This window comes from Globicephala melas, chromosome 14 (genome assembly GCF_963455315.2).
Source record: "Globicephala melas chromosome 14, mGloMel1.2, whole genome shotgun sequence".
In the NCBI taxonomy this organism is placed as follows: Eukaryota; Metazoa; Chordata; class Mammalia; order Artiodactyla; family Delphinidae; genus Globicephala; species Globicephala melas.
In genome coordinates this window covers 25168516-25189315 of record NC_083327.1, presented here as the reverse complement: position 1 = coordinate 25189315, position 20800 = coordinate 25168516, and the positions used below count along the sequence as shown (strand labels likewise).

Here is a 20800-nt window from a genome sequence, read left to right as displayed (position 1 = left end):
CAACTGGCACCAAAAAAATATTTAAAGTGTTCAAATCACACCTTTATGGTCTCATTACCTATTTTGTCTTTATATTTTTTCTTTTATGTTGCTCTAATGTCTAGATTATACCTGTATAAACTCATGTCATCTTGTAGTTTCTACATTGACCATTCAGTTAAGAAATCATGTTCAGTTTTCTAAATAAAGCATTCTTTTCTTTTATATAAAATAAATAAATATAGTATATACTATTAATATTTTCACAATTATAAAATAAATAAATATAGTATATACTATTAATACTTTTCACAATTCTCTATGGTCTTCTAAATACGATTTCTCTGCCTATGCCAATCCGTTTAGGTATAATTCATTTCCTATCAGAGAAGAACTTGCTTTGAAGTCATAACACATTGTGCAGTAATGACTGAATTACAAAAAGATGATTAGGTATTTTTTTATTCTTGGGATTATCCTAGACTTTACTCTTCTTCCTTGTGTTAGAATTCTTTCTTATTTTTAGAGGCTAGCTTGTACAAATTAGATCCTTGATGGGTTGGCAAACTCTGAGAACAGTTAGAATTTCCTTTCTAACAATACTTTCTGAACAATATGGGTATCCTGAAGTGGGGAGAGAGTGAACTGGTATGAGGGGGAGGTGATAATTTGTCAAAGAGCAGTTTTCCCTGGAGCTTACATGCTGTTTCCCATCAGTGCTTAAAACCAGCAGGTTGTTAGAACTAGTTACAGTATTACAGATGTTTCAAGCCATTAACATATTGTTTAAATACCATTGTGGTAGGATTTGCTACAGATATATTTTTGTCTTGCAAACTGGAAGTTAAATGTCTTTTCATTAATCTACCAATGTAATATTTATTTGTCCCCAGAAAAACCAAAGATTTAGTTTGCTACACTTTTTTCTCAAACACAAGAGCGGGGACAAGGTTTGACATGTGTCAGTCCTTTCCACACCAAGTATGTGAGAAGATTCCCTAGGAAATTGTTAGCTGGGTACTACATCTATTTGTGAAGTGGGTGATAAACTATTGTTCCTCTCATTTCATGACCACTAGGGAGATGAATGCAATTTGCACAGTGCAGTGGTAATAACTAATGTGACATTTTCAAAGGAATCTAATCATGGATTCTAAATATTCATACCCAGGGCCTCTGCTGAGAGATTTTTTTTCCTTTTAAAAGTGTTCTTTGAGTAGACAAACACATTGCATGCCTTTAGATAGGTAAATATTACACTTTTAAACATATGGTTTGTAGAGCACTATTCCTGCAAGTTGCTTTAGAACATTTACTGCTAGTCATCAAAGCCTTATAATTAGGTGACCACACAATTTATCATGCAACCTTCTGAGAGTAGAAGGCACCATTAATAATTATACAAAAATAAGAATCTCAAACTGATACTGTTCTGGGCAAACCAGGAGATACATTCAGTCAACACGTAATGAAGTTTTAAAATTGCTAACATTTTAAACTAATTATTTAGGGAGGAAATTAAAAAATCACATATTACCAGAAAGCCAAAAATTCATCGTGATCTGATAAACAGAGGTAAAATCTTAATTCTGCAGTTATGGAAATCCCATTAGGACAGGAATCTTTATAATGTAAATATCTGCCTGTGTGCACTAAAGAATTTCATTGATATTTCAGGCTGAAGTTTATATGTTAAGGACCACTGATAGGGTGAGACCTTTCTGCTGTCCTCACCGTCCTTGGTGACTGGTTATCAGTTTGAAAATTTGTGAGAAAATTCTGTCTCAAGGCATTTTATTTCCAGAGACCCGTATGCTAGATTATTCCAAGAAAAGAATTTCAGGAACTAGTTTTGACATGAAGGAAAAGATGATTTCCAACTACTTCTTTCATTATATGTTTCTTTTTTCAATTTATGTTAATATGGGAGATTTTAAATTTTTAATGTGACTTAACCCTAAGAAACGCTGCCTGGGAAATAGCCAGAGGGTGTGTGCTATTATTACAAGTCCTTTAGTATCAAGAAGGGCAGTATGTATATCCTGACCTAGCTCTATTAATTTGCCTTAAGGCCAACCAAGAGAGTGTGCACTTGAAGGAGATAAAACTCTCCTTCCCCAGAGTCATTTTAGATTAAGATAATGTCCAGTTTGGATGATACTAAAGAAATTGTACTATAATCAAGGTACAGAGCAGCTATTGGGTTTGCTAATGCTTAAGAGGAAGAAGAACATGGAAATGTGATGGGAAGACATAGTGGGATAGTGATGATCTACAAATGGGGGAATAGGAGTCCCTGATAATCAAGTATGGAAGTCAGAACCATCAACTGGTTTGATGTAATAGAAGTTAAGAGAATAAGAATGGAGAGAAGCTGGAATAAGCTAAATAAGATGAAACGCTTAGTTCAGGAAAGTGGAGCATGTTGCTAAGAGCCCAAAACAAGAAAGTTAGTTTACAGAGTTCCTTTTGGAACATTTGATAAGATGCTAGTAATTTACAATGCAAGTAGCTACAAGGACGGAAGTTTTGACTTGCAGAGGATAGCTCTGCAATCCAGACAGCAAAGGACTTTTTACTTCTAAGGACAAAAATCATACTAAGGAAATTTGCTAAACTTCAAAATAGAAATTGTCCTTATAATTATTCTTTCATCTTATCTCCAAAGAAAAATGTATTATTTCTAGTCTTCAAAGATAACAGTTATTCAATCTTCGAAGAGGTATTGAGTTAATACAGTATGCCGGGCATTGTGCTTCCCTTCTGTGGTTCATCCATTCCTTCCTCCTGTGTTCCCTGTCTCAGCCTTCTTTATCATCATCTCCTTCTAATGTAATCTTTTTGTCTTTCTTCTAACTTGTGTATATTTTTCACATATTGTGTGATCCTTCAGATGTCCTACTGATTTTTTAAGCAACTTTTATTTCATTTAGCAAATCTCATGTTCATTTAACGAATACTTACTCAGTATATATTGACACTTTGTTCCAGGTACTGGGGATACAGTGGTGAGCAAATAAATGCTGTTTCTGCCCTCATGGAGTTTACAGTGTAATTGGACAACCAGATTAATTAAATAATTACATAAATCAATGCAATACTATAATGGTGCTCATTTCAATCAAGGATTTGTATACTGTGAGCACCTATAAAATGGGAAATAAAAGTTGAGATGAGAGCTGATGGAAGACATGACCTCAATGACTGAAGAAAAGATAAAAGAGATCTATCAGAAAGAACTCTTCAACATATGGACAAATGTGGGCAAGTGTGGAGAATGTAAAGAATGGATAGAAAGCAGATGAGGCTGAAACAGAGAGAGATCACAAAGGCAAGAAGGGATCAGTTCAGTTAAAACATTTTACATTTTTTTTTTTTGGTTAAAATTTTAACATCAGGTTGAAGGAAGCGATTGAAATATTATATGTAGATAAGTGAGTAGATTTGTACTTTGACAAAAAATTCACTGTGATTACAATGGGAAGAATAGATTGGAGTGTGTGGCAGATAGATAAGGCAGAACAATTGGGAGATTCTATGCAACAGTCTAGGTTGAGAGAGGATATTAGCTTGAACCTAGATGGATTTGATAAAGTTGGAGTGAAATGGAAGTAATAGAGAGATATTTAGGAGGCAAAACCCAAAGGGCTTGAGAATGGATTTACATGGGTGGTTATAGCGAGAGAGTTGACAGGGATGCATTCAAGTTTTTGTCTTAATTGCATGATGATGACTATGCTATTTGTTGGGATAAGAACCTCTGGAAGAAAAACACTTTGTGTTGAAGTAAAGCTCAAATTTTAATTATGTTTTTGAAGTTCCTTTATATAATTCCAAAAGAGATATCAAATAAAGAGTTGATATATCTGGAGCTTAGTGTAAAGTTTTGCACCATAGACTTTAGGAAGTTAAATTTAACGGATTAGAAGAGTAGGTTGGACATGTGAAAGAAACAGAAAAATGATCAAAGGAAGAAAAATAAGAGAGTGTTTACCTTGAAAACCAAGAAAAGAGGTTGTATCAAGAAGTCAGTGTTCAAAAGTTGGTAAGATGCTGAAAGGTTGAGATAAACATGGACAAATACATTGGATTAGTGATGTGGAAGTCATTGGATGCTATAGCAAAAGCTTGGTACAGAGGGTTGGTTGTGCAAAAGGCCTTATTGAAGGATCAAGAATGAGATGCAGGGAAAAGGAGAGTAAGTATAGAAAATCTTCTTTTTTATTTTTCTAAATTGATTAATTCATAAAATATTGCTGAGAATATGCTATATGCCAGGAAATGGCTAGGAACTAAGAATTCATAGTGAATAAGACAGTATCTGTTCCCAAGCAACTTATAACCCGGTCAGATGTCATAAGTGAATGAAACTTACTACTACATTCACTTCTTCATTAATTAACTCTCAGATTTCTAGAATCTGACTTCAACTTTCAACAAATCGGTAAAACTCTTTTCTGGTTTCCAAAGACCTTCTAGTTATCATATTCAATGAGATTTCCTCAATGTTCATCTTCATTATCATCTGGGAGTATAATACTGATCACTACATATTCCTAGAAAAGCTCTCTAAGCTATTATATTTTCATTCTTGTCCTCCTCTGTTTCTGTCAATAACTTGTTTGTTTCTTCCTAGCCTCCATCCTTCCCCTTACCACAGGTGTTCCACCACATTTAGTCCTTGATCCTTTGCTGATGTCTCAATCAATACTCTTTCTCAGGGAACACACCGATTTTTACAGTTTTAGTTATGATAGTGGGGAGGTAGGGGAAAGCACAAATGCCTATCAATGGTAAATCTTCTTATTCTTTTTTGATCTTACATCTCTACCAGATGTATAGTTTCTTTTTTGAAGTGTCAGTGCAATCAGTGGGAGTAAAAGAGTGGCTCTTTTATACGTTAATTTTCATTTCCTCGTGATGTTGTACATAATTTTTTATAGGTTCACTGGCTACTCTGTCTTCTATGAATGAATTATTGTGTCCTTTGTAATTTTTATTTCATTAGACCAACAAAAAGAATATCCTAAAGATGACTTTTGCCTCTGGAATAGAAATACATCACTGGCACATGCTAGACTACATGGGAGAGCTCATCTGATAATATATCTCTCATTTGTAATGGAAAATCCTTAGCAATTATATCTTCAAATATTACTACCTGCAATTTGATGTGTGTTGGATTTTTATATCTTTATTTTGCATCCTACTTTCTCTTTCATAACTTTAACTTTTTAAGTTAAAAAGCTTAAAAGCTCAATGAGCTCATAAGCTCATTAACTTTTTGTGCTCCCTTTAACCATAAAGTCTTTAGTCACATTTTTCCAATTCACTGATTCTCTCTGCAGCTTTGTTGAGTTTAGAATTTATTCTATATCTTTGATATTCGGATAATTCTAATGATTAAATTTCTGTTGCTTTTTTCAGGTATAGTAATTCTAACTGGTTCTTTTTTAGGTCCATCCTCCTAATACATATCTATCTGTCTTTAACTACTTTACTTTTTTCTTCTTAATTTTCTAATGAATAATGATCTCATATATTTTCAAACTTATTTTGAGATTATTTTATTGTCTACATTTTATCAGAATTGAATTTATGTTTTGATTGTTAAATTTGAGTGATGTGCTTCCTAATAAAATATTCGTTCTAGTGCTTTGACATATTTGTTCTCACATATTTGTGAGATCATTTGTGGTGACTATTTCTTTCTCCATCAATTTCTTCTTCTTTGGTAATAGTTTTGCTTATCTGCACCTGGCCCCAGGAATCCTGAGGGCAGAATTAGAGGATGGTTTTTCCTAGGTCCTGTCCAAGATGGTTTCTTTACTTCCTTCCCTACAGTAGCATTCAGGGAGATTTTTGGCTTTGTTTTCTTTCTTTTTTTTTTTTTTTTTGCAGTATGCAGGCCTCTCACTGTTGCGGCCTCTCCCATTGCACAGCACAGGCTCTGGACGCGCAGGCCCAGCGGCCATGGCTCACGGGCCCAGCCACTCCGAGGCATGTGGGATCTTCCTGGACCGGGGCACGAACCCGCGTCCCCTGCATCGGCAGGCGGACTCTCAACCACTGCGCCACCAGGGAAGCTCTTTGGCTTTGTTTTACAGGCTCAGTAGGCCCATCTCAGTCCCAGGTTCATGCAGTAAACCTGTCTCTCCTTTCCCTACACACATAAAGTCAAACTTCCAGTTACTTCAATAATGATTCCAGAGTCCTTCATGTTCTTGGCTTGGGCCTCCATAAAATACAGTGTGTGTTTTTATTCTATTCTAGAAATGTTAGCCTCCCTCTTTGAATAAGGTTATATATTATTAATGTTCTAACAATGTTATCCATTATTGGTATGTTTAAAGGTGAGGGAGAAATTCAAAGCCATCCTGACATAAAGTCCTTTGGTATTTCCTTTCTTTTTTTTTTTTTTTTGTGGTGTGCGGGCCTCTCACTGTTGTGGCCTCTCCCATTGCACAGCACAGGCTCCAGACGCGCAGGCTCAGCGGCCATGGCTCATGGGCCCAGCCGCTCCGCGGCATGCGGGATCCTCCTGGACCGGGGGACGAACCCATGTCCCCTGCATCGGCAGGCGGACTCCCAACCACTGCGCCACCAGGGAAGCCCTGGTATTTCTTGAAAAGCAGAATATTTACATTTCTTTTATGATTGTTACTATTATTTGGGAATGACCTTTCATACAATGAAATTTTAATTCTTTAATCTGTGTTGACTATATCTTTTTGCCTTTATGTTGTTAAAAATTTGGTTATATTTTTCCAAAAGCCTCATATATCTGAACACTTAAATCAATATGTATCTCATTAATTAATTAGAAAAATTGCATTAAAAATTCTAAGTAAATATAAGTACTATTCCACTGATCTGCCTAATTATTAGTACATCAGTACCACACTGTTAAATAGTGTTTCTTTACAATTTTTTGCTTGTTTGTTTGTGTGTTGGTAAAAATAATTCCCAGTTTCTTCTCCTTCACAGTCTTTTTTTCAGATATTTATTGGCTTCTCTCACCTGTCCTTCTAAGAAAGAGGAAGAATAATTTCCAAATTCTAAACACATTAGATTGAAATTACATTTAATTGATTACATGAGTTAAATTTTGAAAAGTTAACTTTCTTTTTACCATTAAACTTTCCCAACTGATAAAATGATATACTTCTTTCTGTTTTGTCCTACAGTAAAATTCTGATTTTTAAAAATAAATTTTTTTTCATAACACTAGCAATTTTATATCATTCTTTCTTTGTGACCAAATATTTTTGGTTATATTATCCTAAAGGCATTGTTTTTATGAAGTGACCAATGTTTAGTATTAAAAATTAAGCAGTGCAGGAAAGTGTTAAAAAGTAAAGACAGACACTACTACCTTACCACAAATAATAACCACTCCTAATATTTAGTAAAGCAACATTTCAGCCACTTTCCTCCACAACTTACACACTGAAGTATAGACAGGCAGACATGAAAACCAAATTAATAGCATAAAAATGGGAGTATGTTCTAATGGATTTTAATGAAAATATTATACTTAATTTAATTTGCATTTAAAAGAAAAATACACAGATGTGAAACTGAAAGAACTTAGATGGTGTTTTACCAAGAAAATCTATTGCTGTCTAAAATATTTATCTTAGGGTAAGTGAAAAAAAATATTAAGAACATAAACAGTTTGAGATATTTCTGGTTTTCTTTTCACTGCATGTACCCTTTTTAGCTTTCATTGACCTGTTCACAAACACTGATCTCTAGTTCTCAGATACGTTTTCCCTCTCTCCTTCCTCATTCCAGGTATACATGATTTTTCAAAATGTATCACATCTAGATTTTGTTTTGCAAACACAACATCTGTTGTTTTATTTAAGTTCTATTTTAAAATGGATCTTGGTTTCACACTCAGCTTTTATACCATGGTTTCTTCTTTCCTGAGTCATACACTTTGATTCATCTAATTAACTGACTTATTCTTGCCAAGTGGTTTTTCAGTAGGGACACCTGGGTGGTATTTCCCTGAGTTATTTCATCTTAGAATGTCTGTCTGTTGATTTATACCCTGAGTGACAATTTGACTAAGTGTAATACTCATGGATCAAATTGTCTTCCTCTCAAAACTGGGAGACATTGTTTGATTTTTTTGGCATAGAGTGTTGCTGTGCCAAAGAATAAAGCGTCCTTTATTTTTCCCTTCTTGTAGCTGATCTTTTTTCTTTCTGCTTAGACCTCTAGGTAATTTTCTTTATTCTTGAATCTGAAACAGATACAGGTTATGTCTCCTTATTAATTGTTTTGTATTTTTTTCTTTTCTGTTTGAATGCAAGTTATTCATTATACATTCAAATTTGGCACATTTCCTTCTTTCTCTGTTTAAGAGAAGTGTCACCCTATTATGCCTCTAAACATATTTTCTGTTCAAAATGCTGTTTCCTGTTGATTTTATCATTATATCTCTGTCTCTTTCTCTCCACACTCACATATTTATATATATGCAAATGTTCTTACATATGCACATGAACAATATATATATGAATAGGTGTCAACAATCCTCTGTAAATATTTAAATATTAATATTTTTCTATGATCATTGTGATTATCTCAAGCCTTTTGCCTACCAATATAATTTGATTTTTAACTGTATCTATTCTAGTCCTTGCTGTCTCCAATTATTCATTAGTTTTGTAGTCACAGTGTTGTATTCTAATTTTTCATGTAAATTAGTTGCTTTGTAATCTCCCTGTTATATTGAATTTATATTTTTATTAGACTCTTCTTAGCATGAAGTTTATATAGGCTTACTTTTCTGTTATTTGTATTATACTTCTAAAGATTTTTTTCTTTTTATATACCATATGATATGTTTATAAAACTGCAATATTATGTTTTTCCAAACCCTTATTTTGCTTAATAAGCAGATATGCTAATAGCTTAATTTTTCACAGAAATATTTGTGGATTTTCTTTGACCTACATCACCTAAGAGCAGTATTAAAGTATTGTTTGGGAAAGAACAAAGGTATAAGTATAAATTCACATTCTGTTGCCTTGTAGGGCAAGGTGAAGAGGGGAAGGGACAATGAAAGTTTGCTGGGATTTTCCTTCACCCCATCATTTGTGCATCTCACACCAAGGCCTGCTCCTCTCCACCAAAATTTGACTACAAGGATTTTGTTTTCTTACTTGTGTTTTCACGTTTTGAAGTTGGCATACAGTTGTATCCTTTTTCTTTGTTTTTGTTTGTTTTTTTGCTATTGTGGTGAGTTTTTACCACTTAAGTTAAAATGATTTTATATGTATTAGGGATTCAATGATCTAACTTCTTTCTACTAACACAGTGGATCATTTTTCTAGATTTCCCTATTTATCTTTAATAATTTGTTAAGTTTTCTGTTTTACCATTTCTTTACTACTTCATTTTACTTTGTGATTAAAACAAGAGTACAGATAACCCTTATAAGCAGTGGAAAAAGAATTATGACAGTAAATCTTACATACATTAAAGAGATCATAAAAAGTTATTATAAAGAACTCAATGCTGATGAATTGAAAATATAGATTATATGGTTAAGTAGCTACAATAGTACAACTTACCAAAACTGACATAAGGAAAATAGAAAGTATGACTGGTGTTTTATATACATATACATATATATATATTTATATAATATACAGATTGTATCAATTGCACCTTGTATTAAAATCTTCCCAAAAGTGGAAAAAATAGACCCAGATGGCTCAGAGATGCATTATTATTCAAGATTAGTTTAACATTTAAAACATTAGTCTCATTTTGTACATTAATAGAATAAAGGAGAGAAATCATATGATCATCAGCATAGATGCATTAAAAACATTTGATAAATCTAAAATCCATTAAGGATAAAAACTCTTTGCAAACTAGAAATAGAAGGGATTTTCCTTCAGTCTTATAAATATTATCTACATAAACTTCATGCAAATGTCTTATTTAATGATGAAAATTGAAATCTTTTTTTTCTGAGCTTGGGAATAAAACAGGGACTTCTGCTCTTTCCAACTTCATTTCAACATTTCATAGAGGTTCACACCCAGAGTTTTGCAACTTTAGCACTATTCTGGGGCAGATAATTCTTTGTTGTAGGGGGGGTGTCCCATACATTGTAGGATGTTTAGCAGCACCCCTTGCCTCTACCCAATGGATGCCAATATCATCCTGCCCTTGCCCAGTTTTTACAACCGAAAAAGGTTCCTAGGCATTGCTGGGGCTAGGGGAAAATCACTCCCAGTTGAGAAACACTGCTCTACTCATGCAGTTAAATAAGAAAAAGATGTATGAATTTAAAAAGAAATAATAAAATATCCATTATCTCTTGATGGTATGTGTGTGTATGTAGCAAATCCAAAAGAATCTATAGATAAATTATAGGAATTAATAAGTAAGTCTAAGAAGGTAGCTAGATATGTGGTCAATATATCAATATACAAAAATTTATTGTACTCCACTATAAGAAAGAAAGTAAAATTTTAAATGTTGCCATTTTTAATAATATCAAAAGATTTAAATTTAGGAATAAATCAAAAAAATGGCATGCTCATCCTCTGAGGAGAATGATGAACTATTAAGAGTACTGTTCAAAGACCCAGATAAGTGGGAAGATATATCACGTTCCTGGAATGGAAGACTCAATATTTCAATTCTCTCATATTAGATCTATAGATTCAATGAAATTCCAGTAGAAATGCCAGCAGTTGTGTGTGTGTATAACTTGACATTCTGAATGTAAAATTAATATAAAAATATAAATGAGTTAAGAAGAAAGACCTTTGTAAAAGAAGGACAGGAGAGGGGGAGGATTTGAACAACCAAATATCAAGACATTTATAAAGTTATAATAACTAGAGATGGTATTGGTATAAGAAGAGAGACATTTTTCAGTGGAACAGAAGACAGCTTAGAAATAGATTCACACTAATGTGGACACTTGATTTATGACAATGGTTGTATTGTACATCAATGAGGGAAGAGCAGTCTTTCCAATAAATGGTAGTAGATCTCTTGAATATCCATAATGAGAAAAAATGAAACTCGTCCTCTACCTTATATTATATACAAAAATCAATTTCTGGTGTATTATCAGTCTAAATCTAAAAACAAAACAATAAAATTCCTAGAAGAATATACAGGACAATATTTTTATGACCTTGGGATAGATGTAAATTGTAACATAGAATACAGAAAGACTATTCTTAAAGGAAATGATTGTTGAGTTGTACTACATTAAAATTAAGAACATCTCTTCATGAAAAGTTAAGAGAGTAAAAAGGCAACCTGTGGAACAAGAGAAGATGTTTGTAATGTGTACAAGTGAGGGCTTGTGTACAAATTATATAAAGAATTCCAAAAATCGGTAAGAAAAAGATGGACATTTCACAGAAAAATGGATACAAGGTAGAAACAAGCACTTGATAAAATAAGTATATGAAAGGTATTCAGTCTCATTAGTTGTGAAAGAGCTACAAATGTGAAAAATTAAATGAGATGTATTATGCACCTACAAAGTTAAAAATAAATGAGATGGTATTTTGTTCCTATCAGGCTCAAATAAAAAGACTGACAATATTAAGTGCTGACAAGGATGCGAGCAATGGAGAGATTATACTTTAAAATTTATGAACATTTCAATTGGTACATCCACTTATAAAAAAGTTTGACAGTATTTACTAGAGTTGTATGTATACATGTGGTATAACCCAGCAGTTTCATCTAAGGGTATATATCCTACAGAAATGGGTGGATGTATGTACTCAGAAGCAAGTAAAATAATATCCTAGCAACATTAATAATAATGGCCAAAAATAATGAAATAGTCCATAAACAGTAAAATAAAAATATAAATTTTTATTTATTCATATGGTTTAACCTATATAGAAATACAAAGAATAAACAACAGCTATGAATGTGAATGAATAACTGTTTTATGCAACATGTATACTTCTCATTATATAATGTGTCCCTAAAGAAGCTAGACAAATAAAGAATAGCTAATATATAATTCCATTAACTTAAGTTGAAAAACAAGTAAAATAAATCAATAGTATTAGAAGTCATCATAATAGTTCTCCTTGGGGAGGAAAGGGAAGTAATGACGACAGGGCATCATGAAATGTGCTTCAGGGGTACTGAGAAGCTTCTACTTTTCAGCCTGGCACTGGTGCCATGGATGTCCACTGTGGGATAAGCCACTGAGTTTTACATTCTTTTTGTGAATTTATGAGTTTATACTTCAATTTAAAAATGCTGTGCATATTTTAAATAAGTACTTTTTAAATTTAGGAGCAAAGATTTTATTTTGTAACTATTAAAAATGTCTAATAATGTTATTTTCCAAATCCTGCACATCTTTGATTACTTTTACCACCTTCACCTGCTTAAGACTGAGTTTATTAAAACCCTCTACACTTATTCTACTTCTAATCTTTATTCCATGTTTTCTCCCTCCTGAGAGCTTTTCCTTTATGTCTTCCAGTGCAGTGTTGTTATTTGATACATTCAAGTTGTTTATGATTTTTCCAGTTTGGGTACACATTAGACTTTTTTTCTTGCCTGCTTAATAGTATTTTGTTCAGTAGTAAGTCCTGATTTCTTTTAGTTTGCATTTTCCTAGTGTATTTCTTTTTTTTTTTTTTTGTGGTATGCGGGCCTCTCACTGTTGTGGCCTCTCCCGTTGCGGAGCACAGGCTCCGGACGCGCAGGCTCAGCGGCCATGGCTCACGGGCCCAGCCGCTCCACGGCACGTGGGATCCTCCCGGACTGGGGCACAAACCCGTGTCCCCTGCATCGGCAGGCAGACTCTCAACCACTGTGCCACCAGGGAAGCCCTTTAGTGTAGTTTTTTAATTTTAGCTTTGTATTTTTGATTTCTATTATTTAGTTTTATCTTTTTTTCCTTAATTACTCCTTCTCTTTTTCACTTTTATACTTTCTACTGTTTTGGAAATTCTGGGTCTTATTTTAAATTCTATAAGTGGTTACTTTTATATTTTTCAAATATATTCCATAATTTTCATTTTTTAATTTTTGGAATACATTTTGAAGTAGTATCTTTTCCATCCTTTTTCTTTTCTTTTTTTACATGCTCTTCTAATCTGATTCCTATTCAGTATTAAAATGTAAAACTTGGTTTCAGTGCTCACCATCAGTGAACATATGTTCCTCATTCTTGAACTATTAATTTTACTTTATGTCTTGTTAGCTTAGCTTCTATTTTCAAGAAATTGTTTTCAAGAAGTGTATATGAATAATCTATTTTCTGTGGCCTTAGTTACATGTTATTTTTCCTTTTATGTTTGTTAATATTTGCTTCACTTTATTTTTTCTGTTTATAAATTCTTAGGTGAATAATTTCTGTGTAGGCTTGATACGTGAATCAGGTATGGTATACAATGTATACTTGTCTGGTTTGTTGACTTGGGTGGTTATAAAATATTTTTGGATTAAGAGCTGGAATAGAGTGTGATGTGCACAGCTCTTGGTCTACTCCCAGAGTGCACTGCATTCAAGGCAGCTCCATCCTACTATAAGCCTGCTCTGCTTCCTTTACTGTTGGTCTCCATGAGGTGCATCCTCAGAGGATGTGGTGTGGGACTCCCAGTCAGTATTCCCTCCATCTAACCCTTGGCTGCCTCATACTTCCAGAGACTCTGAGATGATGAGTAAACGTGGGTTTAGATAAAGTTCTACACTTGTTCCAGATTCTGGCATTAGATTTTTCATCCATCTCTTCAGAACATAAATGTTAACATAGTATAAAAGGTATGGATTTTAGCTTTCTTTCTGAGTTCTCAGGGGTTTTTTGTTTTGGGTTTTTTTTTTTTTTTTCATGGAAAATTAGGAGATGCTGTGTTGTACCCTCCTATAAAGATACTATTTAAATATAAGAATACAAGTCTACTTTAAAAGGAAATTCATATTTAATCTTAGAAAAATAGATGTATCCGACCGTAAGAATCCAGAGAAGAGAGAGAGCAGGTGGGGGAGAAATGTCAATGTGGGGGAAGGAATGTTGCAGCTGCTTTTTGGCATTTAGCAGAAAGTAGATAATGCTTGTGACAATAACAGCAACACACACTGGAAATGACAGGGCCATATTTCAAGAATTGTACCTGAAAAAATCTTTAGATAGGAAAAATAAAGTAAATAATTACTAAAAAGAGAAATGAGAGGTAATTAATGAACTGGAAAATAATTATTCATAGGCTTTTGCCTCTGTTTTTTACATACTTGCTCATATTAATTGACTACAATATGCTAAGTACTTATAAGCAATATTTCATTTCCACAATAATATTATGAAATGGCTGTAACTTCTCTGTTCTATAGGTGAGGAACATACAGTTAAAATAATTTGCTTAAGGTCACAGAGCTGCCTTCATTTCCTGTCTATGATCTGAAGCAACGGACTGTGTCCTCTTCCATAGTCAGACTGACTCTTTCCACCTGGTAAAGTTAATTTTGAAAATATTGTTTATTAAATATAAAATGAAGTTATAAAGCATATATTTTATTTAAGTGTAAATGTAAAATGTGTGTTTGACAGGATTATGTTGTATATTTACACTCTTCTCACTCATGTAACCAAAGTAAATATAATTGTCAGGTCCTTCCTGATTATTCTAGAACAAATAATCACCTGTTGCCAGCCCTCCTAGGTGAAGATATACTTGCCTGAGAAACTGAAGAATATCTCTTGGACTTTCTTAGAAACTAGACTAACACTAGATTATTTCACAGCTAGAGGAAGGGTAGAAATATTATTAAGGTAGATATTAACTTTGTAAGGGCAGTAGGTACTAAGTTGTAGTTCAATTGCTACAACAATTGTAGTTGTCAATTGCTCTGATTACTCATATTAGTTTAACATGAGTTTGGCAGCTCTACTTAATTATTAACCTTAATGTGGAGGAGTTGATGATACTACTTTAAGAGTTTTGGCTGGAAAATGACCTTGGCATGCATCAAGAACTCCTTGGCCTGCCAAGAAGTGCAATGTTAACACCCATATAATGAATTATAATAAGCTGGTTATGTGCAACATGCCCATATTTGTCCTTGAAACTCTCTAAACCAAACATAAAATCAAGGCCATTAGGAATACATTGAACATCTTTGGGAGAGTGAAAATCAAACTCTTTTTGTAGTGTAATTTCCACTTCCATACATATGGAATACAATGTGGGACTTCTGGAGCGGGCTGCCGCGGGCTCGGTCTCAGGGGCAGGCTTGACTGCACGGCCGGGGACCTGCGTCCGTCGGCGGGCTAACTTCTTTGGCTTCGTGAGACCCCAGCCAGGACGCCAGTCCCCTCCAGAATGAAGGTCTTCCTGCCGGTGCTGCTGGCTGCCCTCCTGGGTGTGGAGCGAGCCCACTCCCTGGTGTGCTTCTCTTGCGTGAATAAGAACAGCAACTGGTACTGCCTGAAGCCCACCGTCTGCTCCGATACAGACAACTACTGTGTGAGCATCTCTGCATCCGCTGTTATCGGGAACGTGGTGGACTTTGGCTACACCCTGAACAAGGGCTACTCCCCATTCTGCCCCATCCCGAGCGTCAATCTCCGTGTGGCGTCCGTGGACACCCGCTGCTGCCAGAGCTTCCTGTGCAACATCAGTGCGGCCGACCGTGGGCTGCGGGCCAGCGCCGCTGTGCTGGGCCTCGGGCTCCTGCTCAGCCTGCTGTCGGCCCTGCTACGATTTGGCCCCTAACCCCCGGGACCCTCTGCCCGGCCCAGACTCCCAAAGCTCAGGAAAGAAGGAAAGCCCAGCTCCTCCCAGACCCAAGAGGATCTCGAAGCCTCCTCCCCTAGACTCCTCCCCCTGCAGAGCCCACTGTCTAGACCCTGGGTCCCCACAGGCAGGCCTGCCCTCTCCACCCACACACCTGCCGGCTACCCTTACTTCCCGGTCAGCCTTCCAGGGGAACCTGGGAACGGAGCCTGAGGGCCCCAGAGTCAGAACCACGTCCCAGGGACATGCTGGGAGGGGCACCTGATCCCAGGCCTGCCCCCGTCCACACCCTGTCCGCCCGCAGGTGCGGAAGACGTGCTGTGTGGAGAGGCGCTGGTCCGTGTGTCCTGCTAGGCACGGGTGAGTGTGTGGCCAGGTCTCGGCCTGTGTCGGGGGGCGGGGATGGGAGTAAGCGTCAGGATCCCGGCATCCGCAGCCCCTAGAGCCCCAAGCGCCGGCACAGAACCCCTTTCCCCTGGCATCTCTGCACACCTCATTTCACTCACTTCGAGGGCAGCCTTTAGGAAGACATGCCTTCCACTGTCCCCAGGTCTAGGCTGCTGACCCAGGAATCTGCTCCCAGCCCGAAATCCAGCTGCTTTCGGGCCCCCTCCCTCCACCGCCACACTGGAGCCCTCCTGCTGCTTTGCTGCCTCAAATAAACACAGATGTTCCCACCACCCCCCCAAAAAAATGTGGGACTTCTAGCAAATGTGCCCTGTCCGTAACTGGCCAAGTATTATTCAACACTGAGCACCTCTAGGTGTCAGATGACATAAGGGACGCAGTCTTACCATTGGGGTAAGGTTCCTATACCTGAGCAGCAGTGAATCCATTGATAGGGATGGAGCTTTGAATCAGGGATGCAGATTTTAAATTTGTTTTGCTTTCCTCTGTGTTTGATATAGAGGCTCTACCTTCCTAATAGTCTTAAGCGGGAAGGGAGCTCTAGTTATCAGGCTAAGGGCAAAACATTTTTTCTTGAAATTTCTACAGAAAGATATTTCTCTACACACTTTTCTTCCTGTCACCTCTTTCCATGTGAACACCCTGGAAAATAATACAAAGATGATACAAAGAATGATTCAGAGATGCCTTGCTTTTCCTTAACCTTAGTTTAGAAAATATGTTCTGAAGTCTAATGGTCAAACTGGGAAGCCAAATATTAGGCAAAGTGTGCTCTCTTACACAGGTGGTTGTACTTCCCTATCTCATCACATTGACCCTGGATTTAATGAGGAGTGGAGATGGAAAGGAAGAAAGGAAAGAAATCAATGCATTTTCCACACTAGCAGCTGGTGTGCATATTACCTGGACTCATGTCCAAGGATGAGTAAGGTTTTATTTTTTTTAAAATCAGTTCACAAAGGAAGGAAACAGTAGGGAATTAGAAACAGGGAACTATGGAGGGAACCTGGGCACAGGTGAAGTTAATTATAGATCTCTTGCTGCTGTTGTGTTTTGGTAGCAGAGCTTAGGTAGCTGCAAACAAGAGCAATTTATGTTCAGTTCTCCCAGCAGGACCTACCCCGAGACAGACTGTCTGGTCAGCACTCCATTCCAAGAAGAAAAAAGAAAAAACACAGAAAGGAATAGGTAAGACGCCATTTGCTTTCCTGATGTATTATTTTCTCTAAGTTTCTTAGCAGTAAACCTTTAGAATGAAAGCCCAATGGACAAACTAACTTTACCTCATGATGTGACTAATTTAAGAGAAGCTCAAAGCCTTGATCACTGTCATCTATTTCTGGCTCTCTGATTTAGCAGACAGATGAAGTGCACTTATAGCTGACAGATGTGGAAATCCATATATAGCCAGACAAATCTCTAGTGGCTACTGATGCAAAATAATATGAGTTGTTTCCACAAAGGTCAGTTGAAATTTGCATTTGAATTTTTCTTCCTGGGGTGCTTTTAATGATAGGATCAGGTCCTTAGGCTCTTGTAGTAAAATGTGCCCTCCAAATTTGTCAATTATGTTAAGGTAAAATCTGGGTTGAGGAAATGCTGAAGAAAAAAAATGTGCTCTGAATATTTACCACATACATAGAGAGTGGCTGTGAGATAACTGAATGAGAATTGTGACATTAATCTACCCTTGCAATTACTCTGTTAATTGGCTACTCGATTATCAAAATTAGAGTTCATTAAAGGTAAAATGTTTCTTCTGTAAATTTCATCTCCTGTACAAGATAATACAAAATATTATGCTCAGTGGGGAGGCTATTTTATCCCTTTGGTTCTTTTTATGGCTTACATTTCTAAATACTAAATTGTGATTATTTGTTTGATTCATTCTTTTTAAAGAACTCATCATCGCTATTGTGTTTATTTATATAAAGTTAGATTGCTTTCATAAACTATCTAATCCCAGCTCTCTGCACTGTACAGTGTGTGAGTACACTTAATTTAATTCACATATTTCACTTTTTATTGCTCAAGAAAATAAAAAAAAATCCAAGGTTATTAAAAGTCAATTTAGATCTATATACCATTCCATTACTGACCCAATTTAATAATATTTTAATTAGTCATTTCAATAGCTTGACTCTAGAGTTAAAGAAGTGTTGATTGTATAAAAACAAAGGAGTATAATCGATATTATAACTTAGCTTGAGTCAATTTGTTTTGCTTGTAGGGGTACTCATTGTGAAACATCCTGAGATTTTGTACAATAAAGGGTATATGGGGTTTTTTTCTCTTATTTCCATATTTAGGACTGTTTGTTCGAATGCCATAATTTAGAAAACAACAACAAGGAAAAAAGACAAGCTACTTTAATAAACTTCATCTCTCGGTCACTGCCAGAGGTGATACATAAAGAGTATCTCAGGGCAGTAAGTTTGGTTGATAATCTTTTCCTAAAATATAGTGTAGATTACCTTTGTACCTCCAGCAACCATCTCAATGTATAGCATAAAACTCACATTCAATGAATATTTTATGAATGCATTAGTAAACATGTAAAGCAAATTCTGTACTTCCAAGAAATAACTGTAATGATGCTTTGAAAAGCTTGATAGGTAGTTATGGATGGATATCTATAGATGTCTATGCACATACAGTTAAGTTCTTCCTGTAAAGTATGGTACTATTTGTTCAAGCTTATGAATTACGGTTATTAAAAAATACACATTTAGAATCAGAATCAGAACTTAATTCAAATGGAAAATCTGAATTCCTCTTTCTGCTTTGGGGAAGCACTGTACTGTAGTCTGCATTGTCCTCAGAAATTTCTGGGAAAAGGGATTCTCTCTTCTTGCCAAAAAAGCATATTTCAGTTAGAGTTGAAACGTCATTCTAATTTTTTAATCGGAATTTCATCTGCTGCTCTCTTAACCTGCTTCTCCTTGTCTTGTCAGTGCAATCATAATAGTCTTCACTCATAATTGCTCATGACTATGATGACTTCAGATAATTCCTGCATTGTCCTCAGATAGACCATATCAAACTCTGAACAACTGTTATGGTTAATGAAAGTCTTTTTCTCACTTTGTTAAAGAGATTTTAGTGAAGGCTGACATTTTTTTAGAGATATGATTTGTAAAATCTGATATAACAATAAAGGGTAAAATTTTTAATATGTAAAATTTAGACACGCTTGCCATTAATTGTATTGGGACAGTGATCATATTTATTTTTTGGAAAATAAAATCATGCTATAAGGCTATAGAGTCAGTTCCCTGTTTTTCTCAACTCTGAGACTGCTGAATATGAGGGGAAAACTAAACTTTTCTTAAAATTTTTTCTGTATGCTTTATTTAAGTTTGGTGTTTCGGATCAAGCACTACTCTTAGCTATTTTATGTGAGGTGTATCATAGAACACTTTTTTTTATTGAAGTATAGTTGATTTACAATATTATATTAGTTTCAGGTATACAACATAGTCATTCAATATTTTTATAGATTATATTCCATTAAATGTTATTATAAAATAATAGCTATATTCCATGTGCTGTACAATATATCCTTGTTACTTATTTTATAAATAGTAGTTTGTGTCTCAGTATCTTACTGCTGTCTTGACCCCTCCCCCACTTCCCTCTCCCCACTGGTAACCACTAGTTTGTTCTCTATATCTGAGTCTATTTCTGTTTTGTTATAGTCATTCATTTGTTTTATTTTTTAGATTCCACATATAAGTGATAACATATAGTATTTGTCTTTCTTTGTCTAACTTATTTCACTAAGCATAATACCCTTTAGGTCCACCCGTGTTGTTGCAAATGGCAGAATTTCATTCTTTTTATATGAGTAATATTCCATTGTACATATATACCACATCTTCTTTAGTCATTCATCAATTGATGAACACTTAGGTTGCTTCCATATCTTGGCTATTGTAAATAATACTGCTATGAACATTGGTGTGCATGTATCTTTTCTAATTAGTGTTTTTGTTTTCTTTGGATATATACCCAGGAGTGGAATTGCTGGGTCATCCGGTAGCCCTATTTTTAGTTTTTTGAGAAACCTCCATATTGTTTTCCAGAGTGGTTGCACCAATTTACACTCCTACCAACAGTGTAAAGGGTTCCCTTTTCTCCACATTATCTCTAATGTTTGTCATTTCTAGACTTTTTTGATAATAGCCATTCTGACAGGTGTGAGGTGATATCTCACTGTGGTTTTGATTTGCATTTCTCTGATGATTAGCAATGTTGAGCTTCTTTTCATGTGCTTGTTGGCCATCTGTATATCTTCTTGAAAAAATGTCTATTCAGGTCTTCTTCCCATTTTTTAATGGAGTTCTTTGATTTTTTTTTTTTTGATATTGAGTTGTATGAGCTGTTTATATATTTTGGATATTAACTCCTTGTTGGTCATATCATTTGCAAATATTTTCTATCAGTAGGTTGTCTTTCTATTTTGTCAATGGTTTTCTTTGCTGTGCAAAAACATTTAAGTTTAATTAGTTCCCATCTGTTTATTTTTGCTTTTGGTTCTTTTGCCCTATGAGACAGATCCAAAAAAATAATGTTACAATTTATGTCAAAGAGTATTCCGCCTATGTTCTCTTATAGGAGTTTTATGGTTTCAGGTCTTAAATTTAGGTCTT

At 35.4% G+C, this 20800-nt stretch overlaps 1 pseudogene; it reads left to right on the top strand.

The window, feature by feature from the left end:
• The first annotated feature begins 15253 nt into the window (after positions 1-15253).
• LOC115854716 (lymphocyte antigen 6E pseudogene) overlaps positions 15254-20800 on the top strand; it is a 72723-nt pseudogene continuing 67176 nt past the window's right edge.